At 37.7% G+C, this 12,538-nt stretch overlaps 1 protein-coding gene and 1 pseudogene across 1 annotated transcript in view; one reads left to right on the top strand and one right to left on the bottom strand.

Moving 5' to 3' along the window:
* Positions 1–12,538, top strand: part of Efcab5 (EF-hand calcium binding domain 5) — a 242,731-nt gene that overhangs the window by 225,786 nt on the left and 4,407 nt on the right. The window lies entirely within an intron of this gene.
* On the bottom strand, positions 8,634–10,780 carry LOC111817832 (annotated as a pseudogene).

The following is a 12,538-nucleotide window of genomic DNA, read 5'->3' as shown; positions in this document are numbered from 1 at the left end:
AGAGAGAGAGAGAGAGAGACTGAGAGAGAGACAGAGAGACAGAGACAGAGACAGAGACACAGAGAGAGACAGAGAGAGACGGAGAGAGACAGAGAGACAGAGAGAGACAGAGACAGAGAGAGACAGAGAGAGACAGAGAGAGACAGAGACAGAGAGACAGAGACAGAGAGAGAGACAGAGAGACAGAGAGAGACAGAGAGAGACAGAGAGAGAGACAGAGACAGAGAGAGACTGAGAGAGAGACAGAGAGACAGAGAGACAGACAGAGACAGAGAGAGACGGAGAGAGACAGAGAGACAGAGAGAGACAGAGACAGAGACAGACAGAGACAGAGACAGAGAGACAGAGAGACAGAGAGACAGAGACAGAGAGAGAGAGAGACAGAGAGAGAGAGAGAGAGAGAGAGAGAGAGAGAGAGAGAGAGAGACTCTATGCCCATTAGTGGCCACTTCTTTCCTCTCCTCCTATTGCCTGGCAACCAGTAATTTGCTTTCTGTCTCTATGAATTTGCCTATTCTAGACATTTCATATACTGGAGTATAAATTAGTTGACCTTTGTGCCTGGCTTCTTTTGCATGTTTTCAAGGTTCATTTGTGTTCTAACTTATAACAAGGACTGTTCTCTCTCTCTCTCTCTCTCTCTCTCTCTCTCTCTTTCTCTCTCTCTCTCCTTCTTTCTTTGTGGTACTGGAGAATTGAACTCAGGGCCCTGTACATCCCCAGGCCCCATACTTAATGTTTCTTTCTTATAGGTGAATTATCTATTATATGGATGTTACATTGTTTTTATCCATTTATCAGTTAATAACTCCATAGATTATTTATTTTCTAGTATTTTTGCTATTGTGATTGTGCTTCTGTGATCATTTGTTTACAAGTTTTTGTGTGAACATATGCTCTTAGGTGGAATTCCTTGGCATTTCTCTTAGGAGTGAAACTGCTAGGTTGTATAGTAATTTTTTGTTTAATTTTTGTGGGAATGCTTCATTTTCTTCTGATGTCTAAGATTTCTACAAAAAAAAAAAAGCCTTTTTGAGCTATACAATCATTTCTTTAAAGGTGTGAAATTTCTTAATAATAAGCCATTATATGGGTTTATTTTCTTCCAGTGATCTGGTTATTTGGACAGTCTCTTCAGTTGTAAAATTCAGGTCCTAAAGTCCTGAATGATTTCTTGCTGTAGAATCAAGGCTGCTACTTGTGGCTCTGCAATTTGTGGACTACACAAAGATACACTACAAAGAGGAGAGTCCGGGGCAAAACTAAACCCAGATTTCATTCTCTGAGCAGTGTGCCTTAGCTTGAAGCTATATCTTCTTGAGCATCTTTTCTCCTCACACTTTCTTTTCTGCTCAACAAGGTATGTACCCAGAGTGCATTCACCCATAGAAGATTCCTTTTACCCATTTATACACAGTGACAAAGAAGCAGGAGGTGGCCCCCCCTCCCCTTTCTATGTTCTTTTTTTTTTTTTTGCAGCTCCAGTATTCAGACATTGGATCTCCAAGATTCGGTCTTCAAAAATCCTATTTTCTCAGGCTGTGGATGCAGCTTGGCGGTAGTGCTCTTGTCTAGCATGTATGAGGCCCTGAATTCAAGCCTCAGCACTGTTATATTTTCTAGCTTTCAATCTTTTTGCTTCACTTTCTGAAGAAGTCAGAGATTCAACTTTATCATCTAATACTATTGACTTTTTTATATTTCTACATCCTTGGATTTCTAAGAGTTCTTGTCTTCTCTAAATATTGACATTTATGGCATCTTGTCCCTCTACCATCTCTCTCAAGGCATTAATGATAATTATTTCTTGACATCTTCTCCCTGTTTTTCTTCTTTCTTTCTATTTTAGTGTTAGGGTCTCACTTTTCACGGTACAGGTTTTCCTATAAACCTATGACTTTATATTTAATAGTGACACTAAAATAAATAAATAAACTGACTAAAAGCTCTGGGGGAGGTGTTTGTTAATCAAGCTTTGCTGTGCAATGGTCCGTGGCCCTTGTGGGGAACTTCTAGTATCTGCAGTCTCTAGGTTCTTTATCTTGGGCTATCAGCTGCCTCCATAAGATCCTTCCAGTATTCTGCCTACGGAAGATTCTCTGTCATGCTCTTGTTCTCTCTGTCTCTCTTTGTCTCTCTCTCTGTCTCTGTCTCTTTGTCTATCTCTGTCTCTCTCTCTGTCTCTCTCTGTGTGTATGTGTGAGTGTGTGTGCGTGCGTGTGTGTGTGTCTTCCTGTGCTGTGTCTGGAGTCCCCCAAAGCAGAGATCTTTCTGATTCAGAGAAACCAGTCAGACAGATGAGAGATGAGTGTGGTACCAGTGGATATGAAGTATAAAGAATTCATATCATATACAGTGTACTTGAAAGTTAGGATCAAAATGTATCTTGGCATTTTGAAACAGAATAAGAAAAAAACAGAGACCCAAGGCTGATTCTATATTTGAAAGGATAGAGTTGCTATGAACAAAAATAGAAAACATTATAGGTAAGTCAGGCTTTGGTACAGGGAGATTAAGTGTTTGATCTTGACATGCTGAATTTGAGATGTCTATTATCTATCTAAGTAGAGATATGAATATGTAAGTAGGTAAATAAATATGGAAATTAGGAGAAAGTTCTGGGCTGGAGATATAAAACTGGGATTGACTGATGAATAAGAGATTTGCAAAGTGGGGAGAGAATGAGTAGAGACAATTTTTTAGTTTTTATATTTTTATTAGTGCATATTTGTCATACATATTGAACATATTCGTTATAGCAAATTTGTACCTGTACATAATACATTTTGATTCCTCTCTTTTTTCCCACTCGCTTTCTCTCCCTTTAAGCTTTCTTTTCCTGCATTTTTAAAAAGCTTTGTGGTATTTTTTACATTTTTTATTCCATTCTTTCATTTTTGTTTTCCCTTCTTTCTCTTCCTTTCCCTCCCTCCCTTGTTCTCCTTTCCATTTCTTCCTACTTCCCAACATCTACCTTCATCATGCTTCTTGTTTATCCTTTGGGTTTCTCACAAGACAAACAATGCAACATTTAAACTTGTGTGTCCGAATTATTTCACTTACAGTTATAGTCTCAAGGTGTATCCATTTTCATACTAATGATTCATTTATCCTTCTTTATAGCGGAGTAGTACTCCATTGTATATAAATAGCATTTTTTTTATACATTCATCTCTTGCTGGGCATATGAGCTGTTTTTAAGATTTAGCTATTATTAAATTATGCTTCTATAAACAATGGTATGCATATATCACTGTAGTATGTTGCTTTTAACTCTTTCAAAAAGATAGCTAGAGAGGAAATAGCTGGGTCAAATGAAACCTCTAGTTTTAGTTTTTGTTTGTGTGTGTGTATTTGTTTTGTTGTTGTTGTTGTTGTTTTTTAAAGGCGAAAGGATTTTATTTTTTTGCTCCGAATGCCTTCAGGGCAGGTTTGGCTGGCTTGAGTTGTGGGGATCAAACCACAGCAACCTGAGCCTGACTGCTTTGTTGAAGCAGCCACTTAAAGAACTGAGCTAAGGGGCAGGCCCCCTATTTATGTTATTTGAGGCAGGGTTCCACTATGTAGTGTGGGCTGGTCTTCAACTCATTTATGCAGCCTAGAGTGACTGTAGGGATCTGCTGGTCTCTCAGTATGATCCATTGTACCCAGGGAGAAACAGCAGCAGGAATGAGGAAAAGGTAGACAAGAGCTGGGTTAATTGGTGGCTCATCTGCCTGGTTGGCGAGATGATCCTCTGAACAATGGTAAGAGCCTTTATTTATACTTTTACAAAGTTGGAAAACACAAGGTTGCCTAACAACTAACAGCCTACAGTGTCCAAGCAGGATGCTTATCTCAAGACTGAGGTAGCTTGACTGCTTTAGGCAATGAAGCCTCAGCCTACCCTCCTATATAGGATCAATTTCAGCTTGAATGACTCCTAACAGGTGACCTCAAACTCAGGACAATTCTCCTACTTCAGCCTCCCAACTGCTGGGATTATAGGCATGCATCAACACATTCAGATCTATTCATTTTTAGATTTTTTTTAAAAATGTATTTAGGACAGGCTCTACAGGGTCTCATTACACAGATTGGACTTGTAGTGATTCTCCTGTTTTCAGCTTCCCAAGCGCTGGAATTACAGGTGCACACCACCACACCCAGTGTCCATCGCCCTCTCAGCCCGCCCCAGGGGCGGGGCCAGCACGGCATGCTAAGGATCAAACCCAGGCTGCTGTGCTCTGCCTAAGCAGGTGCTTTAGTCTGCTGAGCTAGCTGGCCGGCCCTAGAAGCTTGTTTTTGATTGGGTCTTTAAATTTGGAGAATGTGAGTTTTTGAAGTTCTTTATATATTCTACATATTAGTCCTTTGTCTGAGAAGTGACTGGTAAGAAAAAAATAGTTCTCATTTTGTGGTTGTCTCCTTACTCTGTTGGTGGTTTCCTTAGTGTGCAAAAGCTTTCTATTTTGATGTGATCCCTCTTGTTGGTTCTTTGTAACATTTCTTGCGTGATTGGAGTTTTGTTCATAAAGTTTTTGCCTACACATATATCCTCAATAGTTTTATCTAATCTATCTTCCAGCAGATGAAGTCTTTCTGTTTTAATATATAGATCTTTGATCCACTTTTATTTCAGTTTAGTGCATTGTGAGAGATATGAGTCTAGATTTAATTTTTGCCATGTGGAAAACCATTTTTTCCAGTACCATTTATTAAAGAATCTTTCTTCCAGTGAAAGCATTTGGCCTTTTTGTCAAAGATCAGGTAGCTGAAAGTGTTTTGCCTTGTTTCTGCATCTTCTATTCTATTCTATTGATCTTTAGGTTTGTTTTCTTTTGATGTTTTTATCACTGCAGCTTTGTACCATAACTCCAAATTGGGGATTGTGATGCCCCCTGCCTTGCCCTTGTTGTCCAGAATTAGTTTTGCTATTTGTCTATTTGTCTCTGCTGGCTCCATGTGAATGTTAGGGTTGTTTTCTTTAGGTCTGAGAGGTATGCTACTGATATTTTGATTGGGATTGCATTAAAACTGTGTAACGGTTTTGGAATTATGGTCATTTTTACTACATTGGTTCTGCCTATTCAAAAACAGGGGATAGCTGCATATTCTAATTTCTTCTTTCATCTCTTTCTCAGAGTATTGTAGTTTTCAATGGATAAGTGTTTCACTTCCTCTGTTAAATTGTTTTTAAGTATTTCATTTTCTTGATGCTATTGTGAAAGGTATTGCTTCTCTAATTTTTCTCTCAGTGAGTTTGCTATTCTTGTGCAGGAATGGTGTTGAGTTTTGACTGTTGACATTGTATCCACCTACACTGCCAAATCTGGTTATTAATTTTAGAAATGTTTTGGTGGAGTTTTGGAGGTCTTCTATGTAGAGTATTATGCCATCCATCAGCAAATAATAATTTAACTTCTTCCTTTCTTATCCATATTCATTTTATTTCTTTCTCTTTTTTAATTGTTCAGGCTAGTATTTCCAGAACTATATTGTGTAGGAGTGGTGATAGTGGACATCTTTGTCTTATTCCTGATTTTAGATTGAAAGTTTTCCCTTAAGGCATCCTGAGCAGGCCAAAAAAAAAATCCTTCTAGATTGAAAGCTTTCAGTTTTTGTTCATTTAATATGATGCTGGCTTTTGGCTTGTCATGGATGGCTTTTATTGTATTGATATAAAGACTTTTGATTACAATTTTCTGTACTGTTTTATCATGAATGGATGTTAGACTTTGTCAGATGATTAATCTGCATCTACTGAGATGATGATGTGGTGTTTGTCCTTGGTTCTGTTAATGTGGTGTATTACTTTTCATGATTTGCATATATTGAACCATTCCTGCATCCCTACTCAGTCATGGTGTATAATCTTTATGATAATTTGCTGCATTCTACATCACAGTAAGTTTTTTAGTTGTGTTTTTTGAGACAGGGTCTTGCTATGTAATACAGGCTATCCATGAGCCCACTGTGTAACACAGGTTAGCCTCAAATTTATATCAGTCCTCCTTCCTCAGCTTCCCAAAAGCTGGAATTACAGGCATTCACTACCACTCCTGGTTTGAGTTTACATTTCTTAATGAGGATTTTTGAGGATGTTCGTTAAAGAGATTGGCCTGCAGTTCTCCTTTTTAGTTGGATCCTTCTCTGGTTGTTGGCATTAAGGTAATGCTTGCTTCCAGGAATGACTCTGTGAGTCCTGCTTTTTTTCAAGTTCATTAAAGAATTTGAGGAGTAGTGGCATTAGATATTCTCTAAATTCCCTGTAGAGTTCAGCCCCATGAAATCTGTTAGGAACTGGACCTTTTTTTGTTGATAGTTTTACTGTTACTTCTTCAATTTCACTGATATTGGATTATTTAGTAATTTATATCTTCTTGATTCAGCTCTGGTAATTCATATGTGTCTAGGAACTTGTTCATTTTTCTGAGTTTTCCATCTAATTAGGGTATAAGTTCTCAAAGAGTTACTGATAATCTTTGGATTTCTGAAGGCTATGTTGTCATTTCACTCTTTTTTATTCCTAACTGCATGGATTTGGGTCTTTCCTTTTTTGATAATGCTAGCTAAAAGTTTATCTATTTTATTTAATCTTTCAAAGACTGAGCTCTTTGAGTCATTGATTCTTTGTAGTGTTTCTTTAGTCTCTGTTCCATTAATTTCTGCTCTGATATTATAATTTCTTCCCTCATATGTACTTTGGGTTTTGCTTGCTCTTCTTTTTCTAGAAGCTTGAGGGTCAACATTGGGTCATTTGAGCTCACTTTTTCTTTTCTTTTTTTAAATTAATTTTATTGAGAAACAGATAGAAATGAGACAGTTTCAAAACCAATTAATAGGACAGCTTCAATAATTAATACATTGTATATTGTTGTCTTTGTAGTGGTTATTCATAGTATAAGATGCAGACATGATATCCTGTCCAAACACAATTAGTACAAACCTTTCTTCTCATTGAATTAAGAGAAAGTAGCTGTATATCTATCCTATTTTTTCTATACAGATACAAATTGGTCCTTCATTTGTATCTCCTTTCTTTGTTTAGTTTTGTCAGCGATGGATATTCCATTGCCATTTAAATATTGTAGGTGCGTGAATTCGGCAAAATAATCCAATATAGTCCAGTAGTCCATAATAGTAGTGGGTTATCCATAGGACTGGCAATGTCAGAATTTGTTGACTTGAGCCCTTTATAGCTCAGCATATTAATATGACTTTACTTTTCATACCTCGTTATTATACTTTCCTGCTGAATGGTTAAGACCAAGATAAGGCCAGACTTATATAACAAGAAATGTATCTGACAAGGTCAGTCAAATCCCCTCAGGATTTATCGTGAAACCCTGTACTGCAGTTTGTAGATCCTTTGTCAGTGTCAGCCATGTGGATGAGTCATGGCCATTGCTTGACCAATTTTGAGCTCACTTTTTCTGATGTGGGAATTCACTGCTATAAATTTCCCTTGTAAGACTGCTTTCATTGTGTCCCATAAATTCTAACATGCTGTATTGTCATTATCATTTAGTTGTAGAAATTCAAATTTCGTCTTTAATTTCATGTGACTCATTGGTTGTTCAGAAGGGTGTTATTTAATTTCCATGTGTTTGTGTAGCTTTTGTAATTTCTTTTGCCAGTGATTTCCAATTTCATTGCACTATGATCTGGTGATATGCATGGGATAATTTCAAGTCTTTTTCATTTACGTAAGCATGTTCTGTGAGCTAGTATATGGTCTATTTTGGAGAAAGCCCCATGTTCTGCTGAGAAGAATGTACTGTGTTGTTATTAGGTGGAACATTCTGTGGGTACCTGCTAAGTCCATTTGTTCAAAGGTTTGGTCCAGCTCTGATATTTCTTTATTGGTCTTTTATCTAGCTGATCTGTCTATGAGATAGTGGAGTATTTAGGTCCTCCATTATAGTTGGATTAGTACTTATCTGACTTTTTCATAAACATTAGTGATTATTTTACATAGTTGAATGCCCTGGTATTTCATGTATATTCACTTACAATAGCAGCTTTCTTTTATATTATTCCCTTAACAAGTATATAGTGACCTTCTTTGGTAGAGAAAAAAATTTAATGTTGTCTCACAAGTAGGATGAAAGAAATGGTGTAGTAACTGCAGCAGAAATGTGGTCAAAGTTTTATTTTTCAGATGAGAGGGATAATACCAGGCTTGATTCTGATGGGAATAATTTTATATTTTAACACATTATTTGCCATTTTATTCCTGTCAAGAGGCCTTATGAGCGTGGCTGAGTCAAAGGTCATCCAGAAAACCAGCTTCCACTTTCTTTAATTATGCAAACTAGAGTGAGGTGACTGAAAACCTGCATTTAGTCTGCAAGACTTCAGGAGTTTTGCAAGACCTAGGGGAGTGCAGAGTTTCCTGAAGATGTTGCAAAGTGGCTGGCCTTCTTCTGAAGTCATGCAATATTCTCCTTTGCTTTGGTTATGATTGCAGAGGTGATGAGAAGCAAAACAAAGATTAGCACCTTGGAATGGCCTTTTCTCAATGGGTCCAGAGGCCAGGCTGTTTCACTGAGAGGAAAGAGCTTGTGTCTAATGGTATTTTGATCTCATTCACCACGTTGGTTCTTCATTGGTAATCATTTTTCTAAAACATAAATATTTCTGCACCCTGGTTAATTGCCAGTCCTAAATATGATGGTTAAACTTTCAAGGTCTTCATTCTTTAACCATAATTCTTCTAGCATGGTAGCTATAAACTGTGTAAATAACACATTTTTTTGAGAATGCCTCTAACTGCCAAGAACTGAATTCAGTAACGACAGCAATACCATTGTAATTAAGGTCCACTGCACAGGATTGTGCATAATGTTTCTACTTGTTAATCTGAACGTTCAGACTAGAGTTTTAAGTTGACTGTAAATATCTCCTAAGGTAATCTGAAGAGGACCCAAAAGTCCAGGCAATACTTTACTCAATTTTTCAAGTACGATGCATTTTCTAATCTGGTTCTGGGAACTTGAACCTATCAGTGGAAAGGGGAGGATCATGCTCTTCTGAGTCCTGTGATATGGTGGTGTCTTCATTCAAAACATGAAATTCCCTGATCCTCAGATTGAATGTTTCAGTTTCTTTTCTCAAGGATTTATAACTTTTTTTTTTTTGTATCTTAGGAAAGGTTTACAGGGCTAGATGCTAGATTGGACTCATAGTGATTCAACTGCTTACAGCCTGGGAAGAGTTGGGATTACAGGCTAGCACCACCATGTCCAGTCTCAATTGCCATCTCAGCAATCCCTGGCGGCAGGGCTGGTGCAGCAGGCCTGGGGATTGAACACCAGGCCCCTGCGCATGCTTGCAGGTGCTTTAATCTGCTGAGCTATTTGGCCAGCTCAAGGATTCATAACTTGGAAGTGCTTTAATGGCTATATCTGAGCCCCTGAAAGGTAAAGACTGATTCAGGCTATTCTGAGATCCCCTGAAGGCAAGGGAATGATTATCTGAATCAGAGATTATGTCATCTTTATCAAGTTCTTCATTAACTAGACAGGGTGAAGAGGGTTTCAGACATATAGAAGCATACTTTTGGTCAAACAAAAATCTCAAAGTTTCTTCTGTCTTCCACTCAAAGTCTCCCTCAGAACTTTAGGTAAGTGCATCTTTGTAACTTCAGAACACATCTGCACTGAACTAGAAACTCTATGAGAGTTATTTCTCATGTATTACATTTGCTTCCTGAAGCTTTTAGTCTTTCAGGTGAAGGACTTTTTGAAGAAATCTGAGTTTCTGCAAAGGAAGTTCATAAGCAATAGCTTTCTTCTGACTAATTTGCAACTACCTAACTGCTCAGTGACTTCTACTACTGTCTTTCTTTAACTAGACAGAGTGAAGAGAGTTTCAGGAAACAAATGTAATACATCAGAAATAACTATGGTAGGTATAAGTAAGAAAAATGCTGAAAGACCAGCTTTCTTTTTCATTATGTTTTTTTGTGTGCAGCTGTGATCCTGTACCCATTGTATATGGTCTGTTTCCTGGTAGAATGGAGGAAACAAAGTCTTGTTCATTATTGCTACTACTATCACTACAAGTGCTAGAAGAACTAGATTCATATTGCTTTTCAAAATGAACAGGTTTATCAGTATCTGATGCTTTAATGGCTTTACTGCATAATTGTATTTCAATCCTGACTGGCCACTTTGTCCTTCCTTTAAGCAGCTGAAAATCAGGTTGTCTGTCTTCTTCTTGAACCCACACTGGAGTTTTGGGAATTTGTGTTTCAAAATACTTAGATGCATTGTAACAAAAATTGCTGCAAATAGGGGCCAGAGAGATAACTCAGTATAAAAGCATTTTTCTGGTAAGCCCAAGGGCCTGAGTTCAATCCCCAGGTCCGGGGGGAAACAATTGCTGCAAAAAGACTTTCTTTCAGTAATACCATAGACTTTATTGGTTTCAGTAGAAATTTTATATTTCCTTGTGGTATGACACCCAGCTTCTTCTGACACAAAGGATAACCACAGAGTTTGATAATTGAACGTTCATGCACAACATCGCTGTAGTGAGCAAGTGTGAACTTCCCACATTCCACTAGGAAGTCTTCAGTAATGTTCTCTTCTAATAGTTGTTCAACAATATGTAGAACTTTTCTCTCAAATTCAATCTTCTTTTTCACAGCTGCTTCAAGTTCTACTTTCCTTTCAGAAGCATCTTCTTGTCTCAAGGCACTTGTTTTAGTACCTGTTGCCCTCCAGGAGACATCAACAGTGCAGGCCCTGAGGTTTGCTGGACGCTGCCAGGCGTTGTCAGCCATGGGAAGCATCGTCAGAGGCCAGGGCAGGGCAGGGAGAGGGCGCAGGGCCTGATGGGAATAATTTTATGGAGAGCAAGAAGTTGATAATGTTAGAGATAAAGAATTCGTGAAGTAATATCTTCATTCAAGTGAAACAGAATGGGGTCTTGTTTAAGTAACCATAGAGATTGTTTACCTTGGGACAGGCCAACTTTTTGCTTATTGTCCTGGTCACCTATTTAGTTAGTATGCTTTCTCTCTCAAAGATATAGCATTGTCCAAAAGACTATGAATTATATGGCTTTCCTGGATCTAGTGCACCAGTAGAGGAATTGACTTAAGATGACAGAATAGAGTAAATGGGTATGGATGAGAGTGAGTGGGTAGATGTACTGGTGAGAGACTGTGGAAGCTTTGATTGCTTCAGTTTTTACAGTGAAGTTGAAAGCAGGATTACCTAGACTGAAGATTGGCAAGACAAAGGAGTAGTAATAAAATATCAGTGCTCCTCTTTTCCTGATCTTTCCATTCTTATGACTTATATACTTTCCTTTTATAATTTCTTAGTATGATTCTAGGAAGCATCAAAAGTGACTGTAAGTTAGTCACCTAGAGAAGGATTATCTATTTCATTTCTTTTCAATTTTAACTTGATGAGCTCCAGAGTAAAATGCAAGCATCCAGGAGGTTTGAAAAAAGTACCATCCTTTAGAATGACAGAAAAATATCATAGGCCTTTTATTCATAGGTCATTTATATCATTAAAGTTTAGTTGCTAGTTTATGTTTATAAACTCTTTCAAGCAAAGAATTTATAGATACATATCATTATCGGAATATTTGTTCAATATTTGTTACTGATAGAGGTATAATAATCAAAAGTTTGACAGCTACTGCATTAAACTATCCCTTTTTAGGAGATCAATTGCATTGATTTTAAGTCATACCTTTGATTTATAGCTATTCACATTGAAAAAGTCAGTACCTGTAATAGTGCACAGAAATTATGCTTGCAAAGCCAGGCGTGATGGCACATGCTTGCCTGTAATTCCAGCATTTGAGAGGCTGAGCCAGAAGTGTTGCCATAAGTTCGAGACTAGTTTGAACTGCACAGCAAGATCCTGTCACAAAGGAACAAATTAATTAATTAATTAAAAATGAATTTTAAAAAGGAAATTATGCTTGCAATACGAATGAGACTAATTCACCTGGAAGAAAGTTGTGTGCATCCTTAACAAACTTGCACCCAAACATTGACAACTCAGGAAAAACATGTTTTTCATCTCCCCATTTAATATTGATTCTTCCCTGAAAAACCTAAGAGGCAGTATCCTACAGAGCTTTTGGGAGTGCATTACATTAGCATACTAAACACCTGACTTCCATGGCAAATATGAGTTCCCCTGTCTACATAAAAACCAACTGAGCCAGGGATGGTGATGCACGCCTGTAGTCCCAGCACTCAGAATGCTGAGACAGGAGGATCGACAAGAATTTGAGAACAGCCTGGGCTATTATAGTGAGTTCAAGGCCAGCTATTTCAAAAAAAAAAAAATGAAATTTGCACACATATATTCTTTTAAATATATATTATTCTATGGTCCTTCAGCTCATTCTGTGTGGCAGTAATGTCAAGGAATGACTTAGGAAATGTAGAGCAATAAAAGAAAAAAAATAACTAAAAGAATGAGGAGGAAGAGCAGTCAAGAAAAGCTGTTGAGTGCAAGGTCCTGAGCTCAATCCCCGGTACCACAAAAGAAAGGAAGAAAGGAAAGAAGGAAGGAAGGAA

Source organism: Octodon degus, unplaced genomic scaffold, assembly GCF_000260255.1.
Source record: "Octodon degus isolate 3935 unplaced genomic scaffold, OctDeg1.0 scaffold00072, whole genome shotgun sequence".
In the NCBI taxonomy this organism is placed as follows: Eukaryota; Metazoa; Chordata; class Mammalia; order Rodentia; family Octodontidae; genus Octodon; species Octodon degus.
The sequence above is the reverse complement of the archived record's forward strand: the minus strand, read 5'-3'. Positions and strand labels throughout refer to the sequence as shown.